The following is a 25,999-nucleotide window of genomic DNA, read 5'->3' on the forward strand; positions in this document are numbered from 1 at the left end:
GTGCATACCCTTTGACCCAGCTATATTGCATCTGAAACTGTATCCCAAAGAGATCATAGAAATGGGAAAGGGTCCCACATGTACAAAAATGTTTTTAGCAGCTCTCTTTGTCATGACCAAAAACTGGAAATCAAGGGGATTTCCATCAATTGTGGAATGGCTGAACAAGTTGTAACATATGAATGTAATGGAATGCTATTTTGCTATAAGAAATGATGAACAGGAAGACTTCAGAAAAGCTTAGAAAGGCTTATGTGAACTGAGGTTGAGTGAAAGGATCAGAACTAGAACTTTGTACACAGTAACAACCACAGTGTGAGGAATTTTTCTGGTAGATGTAGTACTTCATTGAAATACATGGACTTAAAAAATTTCCAATGGACTCTTGAGGCAAAATGCCTTCCACATCCAGAGAAAGATCTATGGAATTGGATTGCAGATAGAAACAGACCATTTTCTTTTGTATTATGTTTTGTTTTGTTTTGTGGTTTCTCCTAGTCATTTTAATTCTTCTGTGGAACATGCATTTAATAGGAATGTATATGTAGAACCTATATAAGATTGTATGTCATCTCAGGGATGGAGTTGGGAGGGAGTGAGAAATGATGAGGAGGAAGTAGAAAAAAATATAAGATATGTGGAAGTAATTGTCAAAACTGAAAACAAATAAAATAATTCAATTAAAAAACAAAATTTAAAAAACAAAGGGCTCAAAAGCTAAATAATTGGCTGGGAGCATGAGCAAACATTGGGAAAAAATCAGACTAAAGAATTATACTTTGGTGACAAGGAAGATCAAAACACACACCCAGAAGAAGACAACAGTCAAAGCTCCTACATCCAAAGACTCCAAGAAAAATAATTGTTCTCAGGCCACAGAGGAGCTCAAGAAATGTCTTAAAATCATATAAGAGAGTTAGAGGAAAAGTTGGATAGGGAAATGAAAGTCATGTGAGAAAATCATGAAAAACAAGTCAACAGCTTGCTAACAGATATTAAAAAAAAATGCTGAAGAAAATAATGCCTTAAAAAAATTAACTAACTCAAATCGCAAAGAGATTGGAAAAGCTCATAAAGAGAAGAATGTCTTAAAAAAATAACTGACCAGAGGAAAAAGGAGGTCCAAAAGGTCACAGAAGAAAATAATACCTTAATAATTACAATGGAGCAAATGAAAGTTAATGACTTTATGAGAAATCAAAAAATTATAAAACAAAACCAAAAGAATGAAACAAAGAAGAAAACAATATGAAATATCTCATTGGAAAATCTACTGACCTGAAAAATAGATGCAGGAGAGATAGATAAGTTTAAAATTATTGGACTATCTGAAAGTCATGATTAAAAAAAAGACCTTAGACATCATTTTTCAAGAAATTGTCTTGGAAAACTGCCCTGATATTCTAGCACCAGAGAGTAAAATAGAAATGGAAAGGATCCATCAATCATTTCCTGAAAGAAATCCCAAAAGGAGAACTCCTAGGAATATTGTAACCAAATTCATGAGTTTCCAGGTGAAGGAAAAAGAATTACAAGCAGCCAGAAAGACGTAATTCAAATATTGTGGAAACAAAATCAGGATAACACAAGACTTAGCAGTTTTTACCTTAAGGAATCAGAGGGCTTGGAATATGTTATTCTGAATGTCAAAGGAGATAGGATTAAAGCCAAGAATCACCTCTCCAGAAGAATTGAGTATAATACTTCATGGGAAGAAATGGCAATTCAAGAAAAACATGAAGAGGTAAACAGGAAAGAGAAATCATAAGGGACTTGTAGAAGTTGAAATGTTTGCATTTCTACATGGAATGATGATATTTGTAACCCATGAGACCTTTCTCAGTATTGGGGTAGTTGAAGGAAATATATATCTATATTTATAGATCTATCTATAGGTCCATATCTACATGTAAAGAGATATATAGATCTTTATATATGTATGTATGTGTATGTATAAATATGTATACATATATGTATATATATACATACATGCATACATTCATGGAATAAATTATCTCACATAAAAGAAGCAAGAAAAAGATTTCACAATGGACAGGAGGAGTGGGAAGGTGAGAGGGAATGAGTGAACTTATTCCCATCAGATTTGTCTGAAGGAGTGAACAATATACACTTCATTGGGTATATCACCCTACAGGAAACTAAGGGGGAAGGGGACAAGAAGACACATATCATAGAAAGGAGAGCAAATTGAGGGAGAGATGATCAGAAGCAAAACTTTTGAAAAGGGACAGGGTAGAAGGAGAAAACAGAATAATTTTGGAGTGGCATAGGATAGAGGGGAATATAGTTAGTCTTTCACAACATGACTATTGCGGAAGTGTTTTGCATAACTGTGCATGTACAACCTATATTGAATTGCTTGTTTCCTCAATGAGGGTGTCTGGGAAGGGAAGGGAGAGAATTTGGAACTCAAAATCTTAAGAACAAATGTTAAAAATTGTTTTTACATGCAACTGGAAAATAAAATTTACAAACAATGCAGTATAGAAATCTACCTTGGATTACAAGAAAGTAAGGGGAAAGGGGATAGGGGAGGGGTGATAGAAGGGAGAACAGACTGGGAAAAGAAGTAATCAGCATACATGCCATCTTGGAGTGGAGGGGGAGGGGAATGATGAGGAGAAAATTTTGAGCTCAAAATCTTGTGGGAATGAATGTTAAAAACTAAAAATTAATTTATTAATTAAAAAAAGAATTGAACAAATTCAAAAGAAAGAAAAATGGAAGAAAATGTAAAATTCCGCAGGGAAAAAACAATTGAACTGGAAAATGGATCCAGGAGAGACAATATAGGAAAGTTTGGACTACCTGGAAGTTATACGCTAAAGGAGGACCTGGATAGAATCTTTCAAGAAATTATCAAGGAAAATTTCCCTTATATGCTTAAACCAGAGAGGAAAAAATGAAAGAATGCATTGATCACCTCAGGGAAGAGATCCAATAATAAAATCTCCAAGAAATATCATCGCCAAATTTCAGAACCATCATGCCAAGGAATAGTACTAAAAGTGACTAAAAAGAAATAATTCAAATATCAAGAGCCACAATCAAGATTACACAGGACTTGACAGCTACAACATTAAGGGACTGGAGGTCATGCAACATGATATTCTGAAACTGAAAGGAACAAATGCTGCAACCAAAAATCACTCACCTGGCAAAAATAAGCATAATATATAAATTGAAAAATAATGATCATTCAATGAAATAGATTTCAAGCTTTCATAAGGAGAAGACCAGAATTAACCAAATTTTTTGCTTCCAATATCAAAACCCAAAAGAAGCCACAAAGATAAAAAGGAAAAAAGGAAACCTAAACAATTCAATACAGCTAAACTATTTTAATCTCTCAATGGGAAGGTGATACTTAAAATTCCTAAAAAATTGTATCACTAATAATATGGCTAGAAGAAATAAACATAGACAGAGAGTAGGGGTCTAAGGTAAATCTGGGGGAATAACATTTTAATAAACTAAGGGAAGAGAAAGAGGAGTACATTGGATGTAGAAGGAAGAGTGAGGTAGAACTGGGTAAATTATTATAAGTTATTTTAAAGGAAGAGGCTCTTGTCAGAAACACAATGATCCAAAGCAAATACCAACGATTGATGAAGAAAAATGCTATCTGTATCCAAATGATGAACTCTGAATACAGACCAAAGCACTTTTTTAACTTGCTTTATTCTTTTTCTTATTTTGCTTTTCATTTTGATCTGTTTCTTCTTTCACAATTGTGACTAACATGGAAATATTCTTTATGTGATAGCTCATTTATAAGCCACATCAAACATACTACCATTTTCAGAAGAGGAAAGGGATGAGAAGAAGAGAAATATTTAGAACTCAAAACCTTGTACAAATGAATGCTAAAATTTTTGTTAACATGTAACTGGGGAAAACAAAATATTATTAAAAATATATCATTTTTAATTCCAAGTTTTCTCTCTCTCTCCCTTGCCTCTTTCCCCCAACCTCTGAAATTTTAATCAATTTGAAATGTTATATATGTGCAATTCTGCAGTACATACTTCTAGTTTAACTATGTTGTAAAAGAACACACAAACTCTATGAAACAAAACAAAACAACCCAAACAAACAAGAAAAATAAAGTTAAAAAAATCCACTAAGCTGCAGTCTGAATTCAGACACTATAAGTTATTTATCTGCAAGTGGACAGTATTTTTCATCACGAGTCTTTTGGAATAGTCTTAGTTCATTCTATTTCTGAGAATAACTGTTATTCCCAGTTGATCATCATACAATATTGGTGTTATGGTGTGCAAAGCTCTTGTGATTCAGCTCACTTCACTTTACTTCATCAGTTCACACAAGCTTTTCCAGGTTTTTTTTCTGAAACTATGCTGCTCATCATTTCTAATAGCATAGTAATATCCATCACAATCATATATCACAAGTGGTTCAGCCATTTCTTAATTGATGGCCATTGCTTCAATTTTCAATTCTTTGCTACAACAAAAAAGTTTCTATATTTTTGGTACAAATAAATACTTTTTCTTTTTCTTTCAAGCTCTTTGGAATACATACCTAGTAGTACTAATTATAGGTCAAAGAGTATACCTAGTTTTGTAATCACTGGGGAATATTTCCCAATTGCTCCCCTGAATGATTGGGTCATTTCCTGACTCCAGTAACAGCATTAGCATTCCACTTTTCCCACATCCCCTTCCACACATATCATTTTCTTTTCTACCATATCATCTATCTTATTGGTGTGATGTGGTACCTAAGAGTTTTGATTAGCACTAATTAACAGTGAATCAGAGCAATTTTCATATGACTCTAGGTAACTTGATTTCTTTGTCTGGAAACTACCTGTTCATATCCTTTTTGCATTTATAATTTGAGGAATGAGTCTTATTTTTGTATAAATTTGGCTCAGTTGTTTATATAGTTTAGAAATGAGGTCTTTGTTAGAGAACTTTTTGTTATCCCTTCACCCCAGTTTTCTACTTTCCTTCTAATTTTGACTGCACTGATTTTGTTATTGCAATTTAGAAAAAATGTAATCAAAATTATCCATTTAACATCCCATAATTATTTCTATCTTTTTGGTCACAAATTCTTGCTTTCTCCATAGATCTGACAGGGAAACTGTTCCATGTTCCCCTATTTTGCTTATGGTATGGTCTTTTTTGTCTAAATCAAGAACCCATTTCATTCTTATCCTGGCATATAAAGTGAGATTATACCACATTGCTTTCCAGTTTTTCCAGTAGTTATTATAAAACAGTACTTTACCCTCCTCCTAATGAGATATTTCATATTTTCTTCTATTTTTCCTTCTTTTAACTTTATTGTTTCTTGATGTCTCATGTAGTCATTAGGTTCCACTTATACAATTCAAATTTTTAAAGAATTGTTTTTCTAAAAAACAGAGAACAGGAGTCAAGATGGCAGAGTAAAAAATAAGCTTCTCTCACTCTCCCTTATTGACCTCTGAAACCCTAGAAAACATCACCACCCAAGAAAAAAAACCTCGAACAGCTCAGCCAGCAGAAAGATGGGGTACAGCAGTCATAGCTCAGGAAGCTGAGGGGATTAATGGAAAAGGACACTCTCACTCTGGGATAGGAGACTGGAGGTATCCTAGCAAGCTAGTGGCAAGCCACACCTCATCAAACAAGCAGGACATCCTGGTCACCAGGGTGGTGGAGCTGGTATGCTCCAACCCAAGGACTCCCAAATGCCTTGGGAAAAGTAGAGGAACCAGTAAACAGCAGTTCAGAAAACCATAATGTGTGATGTTGCATGATGGTGTTCAGGCATTCTCTAGCAACCAAACACCCTGTGTTGAAGCACAATAGGAAGCACAATCTCAGGAGACACAACTCCAGGTGGACAGACATCCTGCAGCAGCCAAACTTTCCAGTGCTTTATAGAAGCCCAAGTGAACAAGTATCCTCCAGGGACCAGACTCACCACCCTGAAAGCTCCAGATTTGCTGATCCTAGCTCAGCACCAGGTATGCTGCTTACAGCGTCCAGCTTCTAGCAACTGAGGTCCTAGCACACAGCATCAGTGACCAGTTCTCAGGCCCACAGCACAAGAAGCTTGCATCCGTGTCACCTGAGTTCAACCTTAAAAGCCAGGAAATAGGCAAATACCATGAGCAAAAATCAAAGATTTTTATTATAGGGGCAGGAAAGAACAAGGTACAAATTCAGAAGAGGACAATATTGTCAATAAACCCACATCTGAAACTTTGTAGGGGAATATGAACTGGTATCAAGCCAAAAACACTTTCTTGGAAGAGCCCAAGAAGAATTTAAAAAGTAAAATAAAGAAGGAAAATTGGGGGAAAAAATGATAGGTATGCAAGAGAAAGTCAATAGTTTGGAAAAGGAAAGACAAAAATTGACCATAGAAAACAAGTTCTTAAAAAATGAAATTGGCCAAATTGAAGCAGGGGGAGGGGAGTTTTGAAGTTCACTGAAAGAAACAACTCCTTAAAAAACAGAATTGGACAAATGTAAATGGAGGCATAAAAACTCACTGAAGAGGAGAACTCCTTAAAAAGTAAAATGGGCCAAATGGAAAAGGAGGTACAAAATCTAATGAAAGAGGATGATTTGTTAAAAAAAAAAAAATTAGAATTAGGCAAGTAGAAGCTAATTATTCTAGGAAATATCAAGAATCAGTCAAACAAACAAACAAAAAAAAAAGAATGAAAAAATAAAATACACAAAATACCTGACTAGAAAAACAAATGACTTGGAAAATAGATACTGGAAAGACAGTTTAAAAATTATTGTTTGACCTGAAAGCAATGATTAAAAAACAGAACAAAAACAAAGGCAAAACAAAATAAAACAAACACCTGGACAGCATCTTTCAAGAAGTCATCAAAAAAAAAAAAAAACCTGCCTTGAGTTCCTAGAACCATAGGGTAAAATAGTCATAGAAATAATCCAATGATCACCTCGTGAAGGAGATTAGAAATAGAAAATGCTTTGGATATTATATCAAATTTCAAATTTGCCTGGTCAAAGAGAAGATACAGCAAGCAGCCAGAAAGAAACAATATAAACATCATGGAACCACATTTAGGATTACACAGGACCATGAAGCTCTTACTTTAAAAGATCAACGAGCTTGGAATATATTACTCTTGAAGGCAAAGGAGCTTAGATTATGACCAAGGATCAACTATCCAGAGAAATTGAACATAACTGTTTGGGGGAAGATATGGACATTCAACAAAATAGGGGACTTTTAAACCTTCCTGATGAAAAGACCAGAACTCAGCAGAAAATTTGATCTTCAAATACATCATGCAAGAGAGGCATAAAAAGGTTAACAGGAAAGAAAAAAAAAATAAGTATGTTATTCAATAAGAGAAATTTGCATCCCTACAATGGAAGATGACACTTGCAATTCATGAGAACTCTAGCACTATTACAACATTTAAAAGAGGTATATGCACATAGAAATCCTGGGTATAAGTTGACTTTGATGTGATGATTAAAAAAAAAATTAATTATGGTGAAAAGGGATTGCACTGGGAGAAGCTGAAAGGAGGAGTCAGACAAGGGTAAATCATATCACATGAAAAGTCATACAGACCTATTACGGTAGAGGGAAAGAAGGAAGAGAAATAAACATTATCTGAACCTTACTCTCATCAGATTTGGCTCAGAAGGAATAACACAATAAGGTATGCAAATCTAACTTACTTTACAGGAAGTAGGAGGGGAAAGGGGGATGAAAAGGGAGGGGGCTGATAGAAGGATTGAGGGAGAACATGAGTATAAGAATTAGTCGGTTTTTGTATCTACTCCCCCCATTTGACCAATGTGGTTCTTTTTAGGGTGTTGTTTTCTTCAGTACTTTTTGTACCTTTTGTTCTAAGTTGTTAGTTATCCTTTCACAATTTTCTTCCTTTGATCTCATTTCCTTACCTATATTTTCCTTTACAACTCTGATTTTGAAAAAGAAAATAGCAATTCCAAGAATTCTTGTTAGACTTGTGTCCAATTTACATTCTCCCTCCCCCCCCCTTTGAGACTTTGCTTGTAGTTGTTTTCACTTCATTTTATTTTTTTTGAGTTTTTGTCTTAATCTTCCCTGTCACCATATTAGTTTTTTATGGTCATTTTGCTGTTTGTTCATTTTTTCCATCGATTCATTTTGAATTTTATATTAAAGATGAATTCTGCTCCCATGACAGGCAGAGTGGGCTGGGGTTCTGTCTCAAGTTTCAGGATTTTTTTTTGCATTGTTGTTCTCTGAGCTAGTTCTGGAGGTTTCAAATTTTTCTGTGTTTCCAAGATGCTATGATCTGAGGAGAGGTGTGGTCACTGTTCTCCTGATGTACACTCTGATCCTTACCCAGGAAGAGCCCCTGATCCCTTAAGGCTGTAATTGATAGCCATCTTGCCACTACTTCCTTAAGAAGAGAAATGATACTGTGTTTCATGACCCCTGTTCTCTCCTGGCAGAACATGTTCTTCTCTACCTTTGACCTAGAATTAGGTATAGGTAATGGAGTTACCAAACATACAGAGAGAGACAGGGAGACAGACAGAGAGAGATACAGAGAGACAGAAAGAGACAGAGACAGAGAGAGACAGAGGACAGAGACAGAAAGACAGAGAATAAAGAGAGAGATGGGAATCTGTATTAAAATCCTTTTAAAGTCCTCTCTCTGAAACCTTGGGCAGCTAATTGGTGAACTGTATAGAGTGCCAGCCCTGGGGTCAGGAAGACTCATCATCCTGAGTTCAAATCTGACCTCAGACACTTACTCACTCTGTGACCCCGGGCAAGTCACTTAACCTTGTCTACCTAAATCCCTCATCTGTAAAATGAGCTAGAGGAGTAAATAACAAACAACTCCAATATCTTTATCACCCAAATGGAGTGATCAAGTTGGACCTGACTGAAAATGACAGAACAATGAGGATAAAATCTGAAGCATATTGACTATGTGATCATAATCAAGTGACTTGAGTTATCGTTGTTCTAGATAGCTCTCTAAAACTATATGTTGAAAGAATAGCTGACAATCTCTATTTTTGAAGGAATTTTCCTTATTGCAAATTCTCTGCAATACCAAATCACAGGTCCATTACTTACTCTCCTTCTAAGACATAGCATAACTGTCATCTGGTTCACATGCCTTCTAAGTAACAGCAAACTTTCTTTGTTATGTGATGCTTCAGTAAAACAAATCTTTTTTGATTTGAAATATTAGTTGGTTATGTGACCTTAAGCACAGATGATGTTTTCATCACTGCTAAGCTTTAAAAATGGGCTATAAGGAGAAAGAAAGAGATGGGAAATGAATGGCTCACTAACAAAATGATATCTGAGGAAATATTTTTATTTCTATCTTATAAATTGATATTTAGGAATCATAGAATCTGAGAGACTTGTTATGGGATACACCTAACAAAGTTTAGTAAAATATACATATGATTGAGGGCTTTAAATTGAAAAGTAAGTGGAAATAAAAGAAGATATACAAACATATGTGCATGTGTATGTGTGTGTGTGAGAGAAAGAGAGAGAGAGAGAGAGAGAGAGAGAGAGAGAGAGAGAGTAGTTAGTTTGAGAGTAGTGCGTATAGTTAGAGAGCAGGAGGTAAGACAGGGAAAATGGGGTAGCAGTAGAGACTTTCAGTAATTATCATAGGAAATCATCCAGCAAAAGAGGAAGCAAAAAATAAAAAAATAAGCAATCATCAGATATCAATAGAGAAATCCACAAATTAAGGGAAATTAGGAAAATGAGCTAGTGGCGCTAACAGAAGAAGCAAATTTGAGCTTAGCTGTTACAGAGACATAGTAAGATAGCATTTGTAACTGGAAAGAAACTTTGAAAAAGATGTATAGAATTCTCATGGAAGAGAATCAATGAAAGGTTGTCAGTGTCAGTGGTGGCAATGGGGTACCTTTATATTTCAAAGAGATATACACATATGATAAAATTCAAGAGCCCAAACTGAGAAACATGATGGAAAACTTTTAGAAGAAAAGAGAAGTTATAATGCTGTGGAAATATAAAAACAAACTTCCTGGCCTGAAACAATAATAGATGATGATTTCAGAAAACAGATCATAAACCTTGATCAGAAACGTATTATAATAAAGAGAGAGAACCTATATTATCTGAATAGTTTTTAGAATCATAGTTCTCTTCTAAAAGCAGAGGAAGTGGTGCAGTCTTAGGTTAATGCTAATTTCATACTTCAAGAGATGGTGAAGGTGAAGAAATTCCTATCCTATACCTGACAATGAGCAATGAGAAAGAACTGGGTGATGAAGTATAAATGATGTTAATCTTGCAAGTACATGACCTTCATAGAGGAGAACAAAGTTGCTATACGACTGATATACACTTTCAGTTTTGAGTGAGATGATTTCAGATGGTTCAGATGAAGCATAGTTAGCATTGCATGGTTTAAATGTCTAGAGGAAGATTTAGTTAAAAAAAGGATGGGGTACTCTCAAGTTTGAAATTCTAAAGAGATAGAAAGATTTCAATATGAAAGAAAAAGTGAGTAGTTTAAAGAGAATCATTTAGATATACTGGTAAATGCATAAAAATATTTTGAGGTGTTTTTTGTTTTTTGTTTTTTGTTTTTTTATAGGGAGAGGTTTAAACCTATATTTTCATTGGTGTTGGGACATCTGAACAGGGAAAATTCCTTCCATTAATTCAGAATGGCAATCTGTCATTAACTTATAGTTCTAGAGTATAACTTAGGATTAAATGGATTGTCTGTGTTTCAACAGGTGGGATATATCAGAAGGAAGATTTTATCCTGTGTCTTCTTGATTCCACTGTAGATGCTATATCTCCTATGTCATACTCCTTGTCAGGTAAATAAAACTGAAAAAGAGTATAGAAGCTTGAAACACAAGTAGGCAATGGGAAATGAATAGAGAAACATTTTCTTTCTATTTTGTAGGAAGAGTATCAGAAGTTCTAAAATTCAAACTCAGAAGAGGCTGACAATGATTGGTAAGCATTTTTAAGACATACTGAGAAAAGAAAAGGATAAAGAAAAAGAGGGTAATTGCTTATAGTGGTTGAGAAAATAATAATGAGCAGTGAAAAGGGAAGAAAATACTCAATCTTTTCAAAAGAGAATAGAAAGAAATAATTTATCAGGAATTAAAAGTCAAGTTGGTGAGGATATAGAAGGAAAGTACTCATCATCTTTTGATAAGCTGAAGTCCCAAGGTCTGAGACAATTGCATTTAAGTTTTTGACAGAATTGGCAAATATGTTCTTGAAGCACTGTTGAGAATCTTTAAAGTGATTTTTAAAGACTGAAGAATGGAAGAGGTTCCACAGTACTGTGGAACATGCTTTGAAATGGAAAAATAAGAAGAGAGCATCTTCTATTTCTAGAAATACTCTATGGCATATTATTTAGTGAGTTGTGGTAATCAATTGTCCCTAACAATATGACACATATGGCACCTCTTCATCAAGAACAGCAATGCCTGAATACTCTCACTTCCTTTTTTCCCCATAGGGTTACTAAACTAGTTCATTAGGGTGATACACTAGACATAGATGAGCTAGATTTCAGCAAAGCAGATGTCAAAATGCCTTCTATCTTTCTCGTATACAAGATGAAGAGATATGAGTTTGAGCATAGAATAAGGCAGATTCAAAACTGAATGAATGGCTAGAGTCAAGGAATAGTCTTTAATGTATTAACCAGGAAAGGGGTCTCTAATGAAGGGCCACAGTGATCTGATCTGCTCATCATTTTTATTGGTAAAATGAATAAAGGAATAGACACTATACCTGTCAGATTTGTGGATGACATAAGGTGGGAGGAATGGCTAATGATTTCAGGAGAGGATCAGGATTTGAGCAGACCTTAAGACAGAATGGGGGAGCTAACTCAAATCAGATAAAATTTCAATAGAGATATATATTATGTACTTCACAAGATAGAAAAAAACAACTACAAATTTAAGGTGCTATATGTGTTGCATTTCTTTCTATATGCCACTGAAGATTTATAAGTAGGAGAGGGGTATGGTCTTATCTGTGTTTGGGGAGCATTAAATTGGTGACTGTGTAGAGAAGTGTGGGAGACAAATTAAGAGGTTATTACAATAGTCTAAAGAGAAACGGTATTGGTGGTGGCAGCAGGGGTGCTGATGGAGATGACAGTGGTGATAGACATCATGGTACTGGATAGAGAGCCAGAGTCAGAATCAGAAAAACTTGAATTCAGGCTTTACTTCTGGTGTGTAATGCATAGCAGACTGTAACCATGTGACTCTGAACAATAATAATACCATAAAATATGTATGCAAGCATACCAAATAATGCCTATATTCCTTCTTTTTGAGGATGATGTAATACCTGGAGTTATGTCTAAAAGGGTCATTATTGTGCAAATAGTGATTTCTATAAAGAATGTATGAAAGTTATCATAAATTCTATCTGCAGAGACACTACTTCTTAGGCTAGTGGTCTGAAAATAATGCATAAAAAAGGTAATCTTTTCCTTATAAATATGTGCCAGACCTATTAGTCAGCTATGGACTGGTTCCCTAGTAACAAGACCATATCATATTATTTTGCTTATGCTTTTGTTGGTACATAAATCAAATCTATTTCCCTTGTCTTTAATTCTCCCAGTGCAGTCCAATACGGATGAGTATCTTGGAGTACCATTTGTCAACTATCTTTGTTTTACATCTAGATTGGCATGACAGCTGTTATGTTCAAGTGCAGGGAGAATATATTCCCAAACTTCTAAACAAGTTGTAAGCTTAAGTGGCAGGTGCTGGGGAAACTACACAATGACATACTTTACCTGTATTTCTTATTTCCTAGCAGGAAGAACAGTACTCGATAGTTGTTCCTAAAACTTTGAGTTCCAACTTCTTTTCCTCCCTCCCTTCTCACCCCCTCCCTTTGGAAGGCAAGCAATTCAATATAAGCCAAATCTGTGTAGTTTTGCAAATGACGTCCATAATAGTCGTGTTGTATAAGACTAACTATATTTCCCTCCATCCTATTCTGCCTCCAATTACTTCTATTCTCTCTTTTGATCCTGTCCCTCCCCAGGAGTGTTGACCTCAGATTGCACCCTCCTCCCCATGCCCTCCCTTCCATCGTTCCCCCCACCCGGTTTATCCCCTTATCCCTCACTTTCCTGTATTGTAAGATACGTTTTCATACCAAAATGAGTGTGCTTTTTATTCCTTCCTTTAGTGGAATGTGATGAGAGTAAACTTCATGTTTTTCTCTCACCTCCCCTCTTTTTCCCCAAACTAAAAAAGTCTTTTGCTTGCCTCTTTTATGAGAGATAAATTGCCCCATTCCATTTCTCCCTTTCTCCTCCCATATATTTCTCTCTCACTGCTTGATTTCATTTTTTTAAAGATATGATCCCATCCTATTCAATTCACTCTGCACATTCTGTCTCTATGTGTGTGTGCATGTGCATGTGTGTGTGTGTAATCCCACCCAGTACCCAGATACTGAATAGTTTCAAGAGTTACTAATATTGTCTTTGCATGTAGAGATGTAAACAGTTCAACTTTTATAAGTCCCTTATGACTTCTCTTTGCTGTTTACCTTTTCATGCTTCTCTTCATTCTTGTGTTTGAAAGTCAAATTTTCTTTTTAGCTCTGGTCTTTTCATCAAGAATGCTTGAAAGTCCTCTATTTCATTGAAAGACCAATTTTTCCCCTGAAGTATTATACTCAGTTTTGCTGGGTAGGTAATTCTTGGTTTTAGTTCTAGTTCCTTTGACTTCTGGAATATCCTATTCCATGCCCTTCGATCCCTTAATGCAGAAGCTGCTAGATCTTGTGTTATCCTGATTGTATTCCCACAATACTTGAATTGTTTCTTTCTAGCTGCTTGCAATATTTTCTCCTTGATCTGGGAACTTTGGAATTTGGCCACAATATTCGTAGGAGTTTCTCTTTTTGGATCTTTTTCAGGTGGTATTCTGTGGATTCCTTGAATACTTATTTTTCCCTCTGGTTCTAGAATCTCAGGGCAGTTTTCCTTGATAATTTCATGAAAGATGATGTCTAAGCTCTTTTTTTGATCATGGCTTTCAGGCAGTCCCATAATTTTTAAATTGTCTCTCCTGGATCTATTTTCCAGGTCAGTTGTTTTTCCAATGAGATATTTCACATTATCTTCTATTTTTCCATTCTTTTGGTTTTGTTTTATGATTTCTTGATTTCTCATAAAGCCATTAGCCTCCATCTGTTTCATTCTAATTTTGAAAGAACTATTTTCTTCAGTGAGCTTTTGAACCTCGTTTTCCATTTGGCTCATTCTGCTTTTGAAAGCATTCTTCTCCTCATTGGCTTTTTGAACCTCTTTTGCCAATTGAGTTAGCCTATTTTTCAAGGTGTTATTTTCTTCAGCTTTTTTTTGGGTCTCCTTTAGCAGGGTGCTGATCTGCTTTTCATGCTTTTCTTGCATCTCTCTGATTTCTCTTCCAAGTTTTTCCTCCACCTCTCTAACTTGATTTTCAAAATCCTTTTTGAGCTCCTCCATGGCCTGAGTCCATGGAATATTTCTTTTGTATATTTGGGATACAGAAGCCTTGGTTTCTATGTCTTTCCCTGATGGTAAGCATTGTTCTTCCTCCTCAGAAAGGAAGGGAGGAGATGTCTGTTCATCAAGAAAGTAACTTTCTATGGTCTTATTTTTTTTTCCCTTTTCTGGGCATTTTCCCAGCCAGTGACTTGACTTCTGAGCTTCCTCTTCAGATCCGCCCAGCCAGCACTTGGGGTCTGAGATTCAAATGCAGCTCCCTAGCTTCAGGGCTTTCAGTGGGGGCAGGGCTGCTATTCAGTGTGAGATTAAGTTCAGCTGCTCAGGTGGGGGCAGGGCCACCTCATGGGGCTCAGTTCCCTCAGGGGGTTTATGTGGAGACCTTTCACAATGGATCTAAGCTCTTGCCTGCCTTGGGAGCCCCCATCTGCCCTGCCTCCTCTCCTGCCTCCCAGGGGGGCCCGAGACATGGGGACACCCTACTCCCCTCTCGGCCACCCAGAAAGACTATCTCACTGACCCTTGTCACCTCTGAGTGGAGGGACCTGTGTGGCTGCTGGAGATTCTGTCCCTGAAGCCTACTTGGATCTGCTCCTCTCCATGCTGCCTCTGCTCTGGGTTCAGTGTGTGACGGACCCTTCAGGTCAGTTTTTCAGGGCTCTCTGGAACAGGAATCTCCTCCACTCCATTGTTCTGTGGCTTCTGCGGCTCCAGAATTTGTTTGGATTTCTTCTTTACAGATATCTTATGGGCTGTGAGTTCAGAGCTAGCATATGTGTATCTTTCTACTCTGCCATCTTGGCTCCTCCCCTTGATTAACATTTAAAAAGAATTTTTTTGTGGTCCATATTGTAAATGCTTTAAAAAGAAGAGTCACCTTACCAAAAGTTTGAATTGTTTTATCTATTATAAACTGTGTTAAAAAATGAAAAAGAAAAAGTTAAAAAGAAAAAAAAAGGCTTGGCCAGATCCCCATCCAGTGACCTCCAATGAGTCATGTAGTAAATTTTGGAGCATTCATGTTTTACTATATCACTTTTCTCATAAATTATCCTGGCACCTACTAAATTATCTCTCAACCAAAGTTACTCTATTTAAAGTTCATTAGTATTGTCCAGTAAATTAAAATGTGGGAGACAGCTTGAAAGGAAAAAAGAAAGCAACTTTTGCTAATGAAGAATCTTACCTGAATGAGTTTTTCTAATGAGGTTAGAGAGAACACAGCTTTGTTCAGCAGCATGTCTATGGAGGAGGAATGAAGGGGAGTCATCATTGATTGTTTCAATGAGAAAATCCTTTTAGGAAAGAATAGTAGAGTAAGCTATTTTTGTTGCTGTCAGTAGATGAGTACAGGATAGTCTGCAGTATAAACGCAAGTTAGTCTGTCTAGGCTAAAATATCCAGTCTCTTTAAAGAGGGTCTTACCCAGGTAGTAGAATTGGACTAGAGTAAAGGTTTCAGGGGTCTTTCTGTTTAATGAAGGTGAAATAACATGAGATTTAGGGATAGAAAAAATCATAAGGAAATCAGCTAGTTCTTATTTTGTTGATGAAAACAGTACCAATGAGGGTAAGGAACTTTCTGTGGGTGACAAAGCTAGTAAAGAACTGAGCAAGCATTTGCTTCAAGATTTTCAGACTGCATATCTTCTGCTTTTTCCTCTCAATCATAAAAGCTTTATTTAGACTTTGGACCATAGTAAAGGCTTAAGAAATACCTTTACATTCATCCTTAACTCAGGAAGGGCAAGTAGGGCTTTGCTTCAGGGTATCAAAATGTAAAAAAAAATGATGAAACATGTATTTTCGGGCATGTTTATTTCCACATCCCAGCAGCCTCATTAGCAACTTTAAACTCTTCAGTCACTGCTCTCCCCAGTAGTAAGCCCTGTAGCAGGTTAGAAATCTCTCAGTTCTCCAGAGTAGCAGTTCTCAAAGTGGTGGCCCATGGTGATCAATCACCAAGATCCTTTCAGAATATCCATAAGACCAAAACTATTTTCATGATAATACTAAGATGTCTTAATTTCAGATGTGGCAAACATAAACAAAAGGCTTTTTCAGGAGTTCTCATTTATTTTAAACAGTATGAAGGCACCCTGATACCAAAGAGTTTTTTAATGACATTTTATTTTTTATTTTTTTTTACCAAATGATATTTTATTTTTTTCTGATTACAAGTAAAGACAAATTTTACAATTTTAAAAATATTTGAATTCCAGAATTTCTCCCCCACTTTCTCTCTTCCTCTTCACTGAGATGGTAAAGTATTTGACATAGGTTATATATGTGCAATCATATAAAACATTTCTATATTACGTTATGGAAGAAGAAAAAGATCAAAAGAAAAAAGCACAAAATGAAAGTGAAATTAGTATGCTTAGATCTATATCAAACTATCATTTTTCTTTCCTGTGGATGTGATTTTCATCATGGGTCCTTTGTAATTACCTAGGATCATTGTATTGCTGAGAATAGCTAAGTCATTCATAGGTGATCATCTTAGAATGTTGCTGCTATTTTGTACAATGTTCTCCTAGTTCTGCTCAATTCACTTTGAACCAGTACATCTAAATATTTCCAGTTTTTTTTTTGAAATCTGCCTGCTCATCATATCTTACAGCACAGTAGTATTCAATTACATTCATATACCACAATTTGATATAAAAAAATTGCATTGTACACAGTAACAGCCACATTTCCTTTGAAGCTTCAACTCTTAGAATCTAGTTACACTTAAAGGTCATCTCAGTTGGAACCCCCTACATAATACATATCACGAATCCTCCATTTGTTAGTTCTGATAACCTGAAATTCCATACTTTAGATTAGTTGAGGCAGCATAAAGTGGATAATAGGCCATAGTCAGGGCCTTAAATCAGGAAGACTTGAATTCAAATCCAGATTCACTTAGTAGCTATGTGTGACCATAGACACATCATTTAAATTCTTTCAGCCTCAGTTGCTTTTTCTGTAAAATGGAGATAATAATACCTTCCCATGGTTGTTACAAAGAGAAAATAGAAAAGAACATAATGTACTTTGCAAACTCTAAAGCCTTATAGAAATACTAGCTATAATTAGTATCATTGTTGTTTTTTTTAGAAAAGAATTATGATTCCTGAATGACACAAAAATAAAACTTAAATAAGAAAGAAAAGGAAATAAACAGTGGAGGAGAGGGGACTTCGCTCTTTCCAGAATGATAAAGAATGGAAGAGACATACTCAGAGAAGAGGGGAAAAGAGGGCTCTTGTATAATTGCAAATTAAAAACAGATTGAAAGATTTTTCTGGAAAAGGAGAGAGCTGAGTTCTCTAAGAAAACGAAGAAGCCGCTTACTCTCCCAAGAATAGTATAGGAGAGCCACAAAAGATAGCAAGTGAAAGATCATTCATTAAAGAAGAGGTCACTAGTGGTAGTTGAAAAATCCCTTCCTGATGATCTATAGTGAGGCAGTTTTTATTGACAGATAAAAGCAACATGAAGTGGTATTTTTTGCACTTAAGTTTTTCCAATTGCATATAGAAATTATTTTCAACATTCATTTTTGTAAGATTTTGCGTTCCAAATTTTCCCCTACTTCCTCCTCTTCCCTCCTCCCTAAGACAGAAAGCAATCTGATATATGTTGTGCATGTACACTCATTGTAAACATATTTCTACAAAAGTCATGTTGTGAAAGAAGAATCAGAGAAAAAGGGACAAACCATGAGAACGAAAATGAGGGAAAACAGTATACTTCCATCTGTTTTCAGACTCCATAATTCGTTCTCTGGATGTGGATAGCATTTTTCATCATGAGTCTTCTGGAACTATCTTGACTCATCATATTACTGAGAATAGCTAAGTCTATCATAGTTGTTCATCACACAATATTGCTATTATTGGGTTAAAGTTCTCTTGACTCAGCATCAGTTCATATAAGTCTTTTCAAGTGTTTTCTAAAATCCACCCACTTATCATTTCTTATAGCATAATAGCATTTCATTATATTCATATACTATAACTTCTTCAGCCATGGCCCAACTGATGAGCATTTCCACAGTTTCCAAATCTTTGCCACCACAAAATGAACTGCTATACATATTATTTAATACATAGGCCCTTTTCTCTTTTTGAAGATCTTTTTGGGATACAGACTGTAGTAGTATTGTATGACTAAAGATATGTACAGTTTGGTTGCCTTTTGAGCATAGTTCCTAATTGCTCTCCAGAATGCTTGGATCAGCTCACAATTCCACCAACAAAGCATTAGTGTTCCAATTTCCTGAGATAACCAACATTTACCATTTTTCTTTTCTGTTATATTAATAAATCTGATACATGGGAGGAGGCAACTCAGAGTTGTTTAAATTTGTATTTCTCTAATCACTAGTGATTTAGAATACTTTTGTATTTGACTATAGATAGTTGTCCTTTCTTCATCTAAAAATGGCCTGTTCACATCCTTTGAAAATTTTTCAACTGAAGAAAAACTTTGATTCTTATAAACTTGATTATTTTCTATATATTTCAGAAATATGACTTTATCAGGAACACTGGCTGTAAAAATTTTTCCCCATCTATCTGCTTCCCTTCTAATCTTGTTTGCATTGGCTTTGTGTGAAATCTTATTAATTTAATGTAACCAAAATGATACATTTTGCATTTCATAATGTTATTGTACTTGTTTGGTCATAAATTCTCCCATTTCCCATAGATCTGACAGGTAAACTATTCGTTACTCTCCTAATTTTCTCATAGAATTGCCCTTTATACCTAGATCATGTACTCATTTTGAGTTTATCATATATAGGGTATGAAATATTAGTTAATGCTTAGTTTCTGCCATACAATTTTCCAGTTTTACCTACAGTTTTGCCAAGTAGTGAGTTCTTATCCCAGAAGTTAGAGTCTTTGGGTTCATCAAACAGTAGATCACTAATTCACTGCTCCATTCCTTTCCCATTAAGAAATAGTTTTGATGATTTCTGCTTTATAATATAATTTAAATCTGGTATGGCTAGGTCACCTTCCTTCTCATTTTTTCACTAATTCCTTTGATATTCTCAACCTTCTGTTTTTCCAGATAATTTTTTTTTCTAGTACTATAAAATAATTTTAGTAGTTTTATTGGTGAGGCACTGAATAAGTACATCAATTTAGGTTAAATTGTCATTTTTATTATATTAGCTTGGCCTATGGATGAACAATTGATTTTTTTCCCCAATTGCTTAGATGTAATTTTATCTGTGTGAAAAGTGTTTTGTAATTGTGTTCATATAGTTTCTGAGTCAGTCTTGGCAGGTAGATTCCCAAATGATTTATATTGTCTACAATTATTTTAAATGGAATTTCTCTATGTCTTGATGATGGACTTTGTTAGTAATACATAGAAATGCTGATATTTATGTGAGTTTATTTTATACCCTGCAGCTTTGCTAAGTTGTTGATTGTTTCAAGTAGGTTTTTAGTTGATTGTCTATGACTCTCTTAGTATAGTGTCATATCACTGGCAGATAGTTTTATTTCCTCATTACCTATTCTAATTCCTTCAATTGTGTTTTCTTCTCTTATTGCTAACGGCAACATTTCTGGTACGATATTGAATGAGAGGTTATAATGGACATTTTTGTTTCACTACTGATCTATCTGGGAAGGATTCTAGCTTATCCCTATTATGTATAATGCTTCTTAATGGCTTTAGATAGACATGGTTTATCATGTTAAGGAAAATTCCATTGATTCCTATGTTTTGTGGCCTTTTAAAATAGAACTAGGTGCTGTATTTTGTGAACAGTCTTTTCAGCACCTACTGAAATAATCATACAACTTCTTAGCTTTGTTATTTATATGGTCAATTATGCTAATAGTTTTCCTAATATTGAACCAGTTTTGTTTTCCTGGTTAAATCCCACCTGTTCATAGTGTATTATCCTCATGATAAATTGTTATAATCTGTTTGCTAATATTTTATTTGAAATTTTTGCTTCAATATTCATTAGGGTAATTGGTCCATAATTTTTGTTCTCTGTTTTTGTTCTTCCTGGTTGACGTAACAGCATTGTGTCATAAAAAGAATTTGATAGAATTGGTTATTGACCCATTTTTCCAAATAGTTTATAATTAGAATTAATAGCTAATTATATATAGTAAGAATTAATTGTTCTTTAGGTGTTTTATAGAATTTTTATAATTTTTATAGAATTTACTTTTAAATCCTTCTGGCCCTGGAAATTTTTTCTTAGGGACTTCATTGATTGCTTACTAAATTTCTTTTTTCTAAATTGACTTTATTTAAGTATTTTGTTTCTTTTTTTGTTAATCTGAGAAATTTATATTTTATAAATATCCACCCATTTCACTTAGATTGTCAAATTTATTGGCATTCAGTTGGGCAAAATAGCTCAGAATTATTGCATTAATTTTCTCTTCATTGATAGTAAATGCACCTTTTTAATTTTTGGTAATGGTAATTTGGTCTTCTCTTTTAATCAAATGAACTAAAGTTTATATATTTTGTTATTTTTTTATAAAGCCAGATTTTACTTTAATTTATTAACTCAATAATTTTCTTACTTTTAATATTATTGATCTCTCCTTTGATTTTCAGAATTTGTAAAATGGCATTTAATTGGAGATTTTTATTTTATTCTTTTCATAGCTTTTTAAGTTGCATACCCTATTCAATGATCTCTTTTTCTGTTTTATTCATGTAAGCATTTAGAGATATAAGATTTTCCCTTAAAACTGTTTTGACTGCATTCCATAAGTTTTGGTGTGTTGTCTCACTTATACAATTTTCTTTGATGAAATTATTGATTGCTTCTATGATGTGCTGTTTGATCCAATAATTCTTTTTTAAATTATTAATTTATTTGTTTTCAGTTTTCTACAATCACTTCCATAAGCCTTAGATTTTCTCCCCTTTCCTTTTCCCTCCCTCTCCAAGATGGCATGCAATATTATCTGGTTTCTGTACATACCTTCTTATTAAGCACATTTTCATATTAGTCATGTTGCATAAAAAAGTTAAAATGACTGGGGGAAGACATAAGAAAAAACAAACCAAAAGAAAATATAACACAAGAGAAAATATTCTGCTTCATTCTGTGTTCCAATTCCATAGTTCTTTCTCTGGATGTGGATGACATTTTGGCTCAAGTTCTTTGGGAATGTTTTAGGTCCTTGCATTGATGTGAAGGGCTAAGTCTACCAGAATAATTCACTGAAAACTGTGGTTGTTACTGCGTACAATGGTCTCCTGGTTCATCTCTTTTCACTCAACATCAATTCATATAAGTCCTCCTGTGACTCTCTGAAATCTTCCTGTTCATCATTTCTTATAGGACAATAGTTTTCCATTACATTCACGTGCCACAACTTGTTCAGCCAATTGATGGATATCCCCTCAATTTCCAGTTCTTAACCACCACAAAGAGAACTGCTATAAATATTTTTGTACATGTGGGACTCCTTTCCATTTTTATTTATCCAATAATTCTTTAGGATTCGACTCTTTCTAATTAATTTTAATCTATTTTTCCATGGTCCTTTATTACACTTAATTTTTATTGCTTCATAGTATGAAAATGTTCATTTAATATTGCTGCATTCTTCCATTGGGTTGTGAGGATTTTATGCCCTAATGTACGGTAAATTTTTGGGTTGGTGTCAAAAATAAAAGGCATATTTCGTTCTATAAACATTCTATAGACATATCTCAAGGCCTATCATAACTAACTTTTCTAAAATTCTGCTCACCTCCTTACCTTGTTTCTTATTTATTTTGTGCTTAGACTTATCTAATTCTGAGAGCAAGATGTTAAGGTCCCCCAATATTATAAGTTTTCTCTCTATTCCTCACTGTGAATCACTTAACTTCTCCTCTAAGAATTTATACCACTTGATGCATATATGTTTAGTTCTGATATTACTTCATTATATCTGGTACTTTTAACCAGTACCTTTCAGCAAGATACAGTTTGCTCCCTTTACTCTTTTAGTGAGATCTCTTTTTGCTTTCTCTTTGCCTGAGATCAGGATTGCTACCCCTCCTTTTTATTAACTTCTGCAGAAGCATAATATATTCTGCTCCAGCCTTTTATCTTTACTTTGTGTGTATCTCTCTGTTTCAGATATGTTTCCTGTAAACAATATATTGCAGCATCCACTCTGTTATCTGCTTCGTTTTTATGAAGACTACATCACATTTACATTCACAATTATGAATACTAACTGTGTTTTTACCTCCATTCTATTTTGCCCATTTTTACTTCTCTCTCTCCTTTCAGCACATCTCTCCTCACCAGTATTTTGCTTTTCAACACCACCTCCCTCAATCTCCCCTCCATTCTATGAGGGGAGATTTTTCTTTTTCTTAGTTTTTCTTTTTTAAATTTTTTAAATTGAATTATTTTATTTGCAGTGTTCAACAATCACTTCCATGTATCTTAGATTTTTTCCACTCCCTCGCACTCATTCTCCCCTCCCTCCCAACTCCCTCCCAACATCTACTGAGATGGTGTACAATTTTATATAGGTTCTATATGTCCATTTCTATTAAATGCATGTTGCATAGAAGGATTAAAATGAATGGGAGAAACCATAAAGCCAAACAAAACATAATTTTAAAAATGGTCTGTTTCTACCTGCAATTGCATTCCATAGTTCTTTCTATAGATGTGGAAGGTGTTTTGCCCCAAGAGTCCATTGGAAGTTTTTTAAGTTCATGCATTTCAATGAAGTACTAAGTCTACCAGAAAAATTCTTCACACACTGTGGTTGTTGCTGTGTACAAACTTGTCCTGGTTCTGCTCCTTTCACTCAGCATCAGTTCATATAAGTCTTTCCAGGTCTCTCTGAAGTCTTCCTGTTCACCATATTTCATTGCACACTAGTATTCCATTACATTCATATACCACATCTTGCTCAGTCATTCCCCAATTGATGGTCATCCCCTTGATTTCCAGTTTTTGGCCACTAGAAAGAGAGCTGCTATAAATATTTTTGTACATGTGGGACCCTTTTTCATTTCTATGACCTCTCTGGGATAGAGTCCCTGAAGTGATATTGCTGGGTCAAAGAGCATACACATTTTTGTAGCCCTTTGGGCAAAGTTCCAAATTGCTATCCAGGATAGCTGAATCAGCTCACAGCTATACCAACAAGAATTAGTGTTCCAACTCTCCAACATTTAACATTTTCCTGTTTTGTCATGTTAGCCAATCTAATAGGTGTGATGTGGTCTCTCAGAGTTCTTTTCATTTGCATCTCTCTAATCAATAGTGATTTGGAGCATTTTTTCATATGATTGTAGATAGCCTTAATTTCTTCCTGTGAAAATCCCTTGTTCATGTCCTTTGAGCATTTATCAATGGGGGAATGAATTATGTTCTTGTACATTTGATTTAGTTCTCTATATATTTTAGAAATGAGGCCTTTATCACAGACACTAGTTGCAAAAATTCTTTCCCAGTTTTCTGCTTCCCTCCTAATCTTGAGTGCATTGGGGTTTTTTGTGTAAAGCCTTTTCAATTTAATATAATCAAAATTACCCATTTTACACTTCATCATGTTCTCTATATCTTGTTGGGTCATAAATTTTCTGTTCTCCATAAATTTGACAAATACACTATTCCTTGCTCCCCTAATTTGTTTATAGTATCAGTCTTTATACCCAGATCATGCATCCATTTGGACTTTATTCTTGTGTATGATGTCAAGCATTGGTCTATGCCCAGTTTCTGCCATACTGTTATCCAGTTTTCTGAACATCCCCCCACATTTCTTTCACTTTTCCCCTCCTACTTTCCTGTAGTTTAATATAAAATTTCTATGCCCAACTGAGTGTGTGTGTTATTCCCACTTTGAGCCAAATCCAAAGAGAGTAAGGTTAAAAGAATTCTCACCCCCTCTGTTCTTCGATCATACAACCTTGGAAGAATTGAAAACTTACAGGTCCCTAGAAGTATCTCTGAAAACAGCTACACAAATCTCCTGAAGCTTGGAGTATTGAACCCTCCAACCTAGAAGCAGAATCATATTTTATTAAAGAATTAAAAGACAATAGGCTGAAAAACTGAGAAAACAATTGGGAGTAAACTCTGACTACAGAAAGTTACTATTCTTACAAGAAAGATAAAAACACAATCAGAGGAAGATGACAAAATCAAAGCTCCTACATCTGAAGCCTCCAAGAAAAGTGTAAATTGGTATTATATCATGGAAGTCCTCAAAGAGGATTTTGAAATTCAAGTGAGAGATGCAGAGAAAAATTGAGAAGAGAAATGAGGGTGATGCAAGAAAATCATGAAAACAAGTCAATAGCTTGAAAAGGGAGACACAAGAAAATACTGAAGAAAATAACACATTAAAAAGCAGACTAGTTTAAATGGTTAAAGAGGTCCAAAAAGCCAATGAGTAGAAGAGTTCCTTAAGAAACAGAATCACCCACATGGAAGAGGACACCCAAAAGGTCCCTTAAGAAAATAATTCCTTAAAAATTAGAATTGAACATAAGGAAGCTAATGACTACGAGAAATCAGTAAACAATACAAAGAAAAATTGGGAAAAAAGTAAAAACAATGTAAAGTATTTCATTAGAAAAACTGAAGTGGAAAACAGATCAAGGAGCAATAATTTAAAAATGTTAGGGCTACCTAAAAGGGTTGATCAAAAAAAGAGCCTAGATATCTTTATTTTTTTTCTGATTCTAGCACATTATTTTAACGTAATTCAGGTACACCAGAGCAGGGATAGTGACAGATTACATTCCCATGCTCTGAAGGAAGAATAGATTCAGTCCCAGGCACGGTGGTGGGGATTAAGGTGGAAGAGGAAACAGCTCAGATATTCCCATTGAAGATATCTTCTACTCTTTGATCATCCCAAGTATTCACCCAGGACAGGGGACAGAGAAACTTGTAGACACATTTGTACCACTGTCAGACAGTGACATCAGTGAAAATCCAGGTGAAAATCTGCCAGCAGTTACATTTCTTGTTCTGGTTGGGGAAATGGCTGTGGAAGGGTTCAGTGGAGTAGTTTTGGACCTAGGTCTTGCTGTCTTCAGATATGGTGGCTCCTGAGATTACTTCTGCTCCAGTCACTATCTCTGTCTCCACTGCTCCAAGAGAACAGGAAATGATCATTTTTTCTTTGTTCCTAATACTTAGCACAGTATCTGAGGTATTTAAGCAAAGTTTGTTGAAATAATTGTTTAATGAATGGATGAAGAAATGACTATCAAATAGGATGATGAATTATAATCCAAGGGGATTTCAATAGGCTAGAATGTGAGGCTACATCTAATACCATTAAATTTAAGAACAATAAATGCAAAGTCTACACAAGCATAGAAACATAACTGTGCAAGCACAGAATGGAAGGTATAGGTAGATAATAATCCAAATGATAAAAGAACCTGGATTAATGGTGTAAAATGAACTCATAAAATAATGCTTGGGGCCAAGATG

At 35.0% G+C, this 25,999-nt stretch overlaps 1 pseudogene; it reads left to right on the plus strand.

The window, feature by feature from the left end:
* LOC140519288 (nuclear receptor coactivator 5-like) overlaps positions 1-25,612 on the plus strand; it is an 84,088-nt pseudogene extending 58,476 nt beyond the window's left edge.
* Positions 25,613-25,999: the final 387 nt, after the last annotated feature.

This window comes from Notamacropus eugenii, chromosome 1 (genome assembly GCF_028372415.1).
Source record: "Notamacropus eugenii isolate mMacEug1 chromosome 1, mMacEug1.pri_v2, whole genome shotgun sequence".
NCBI lineage: Eukaryota > Metazoa > Chordata > Mammalia > Diprotodontia > Macropodidae > Notamacropus > Notamacropus eugenii.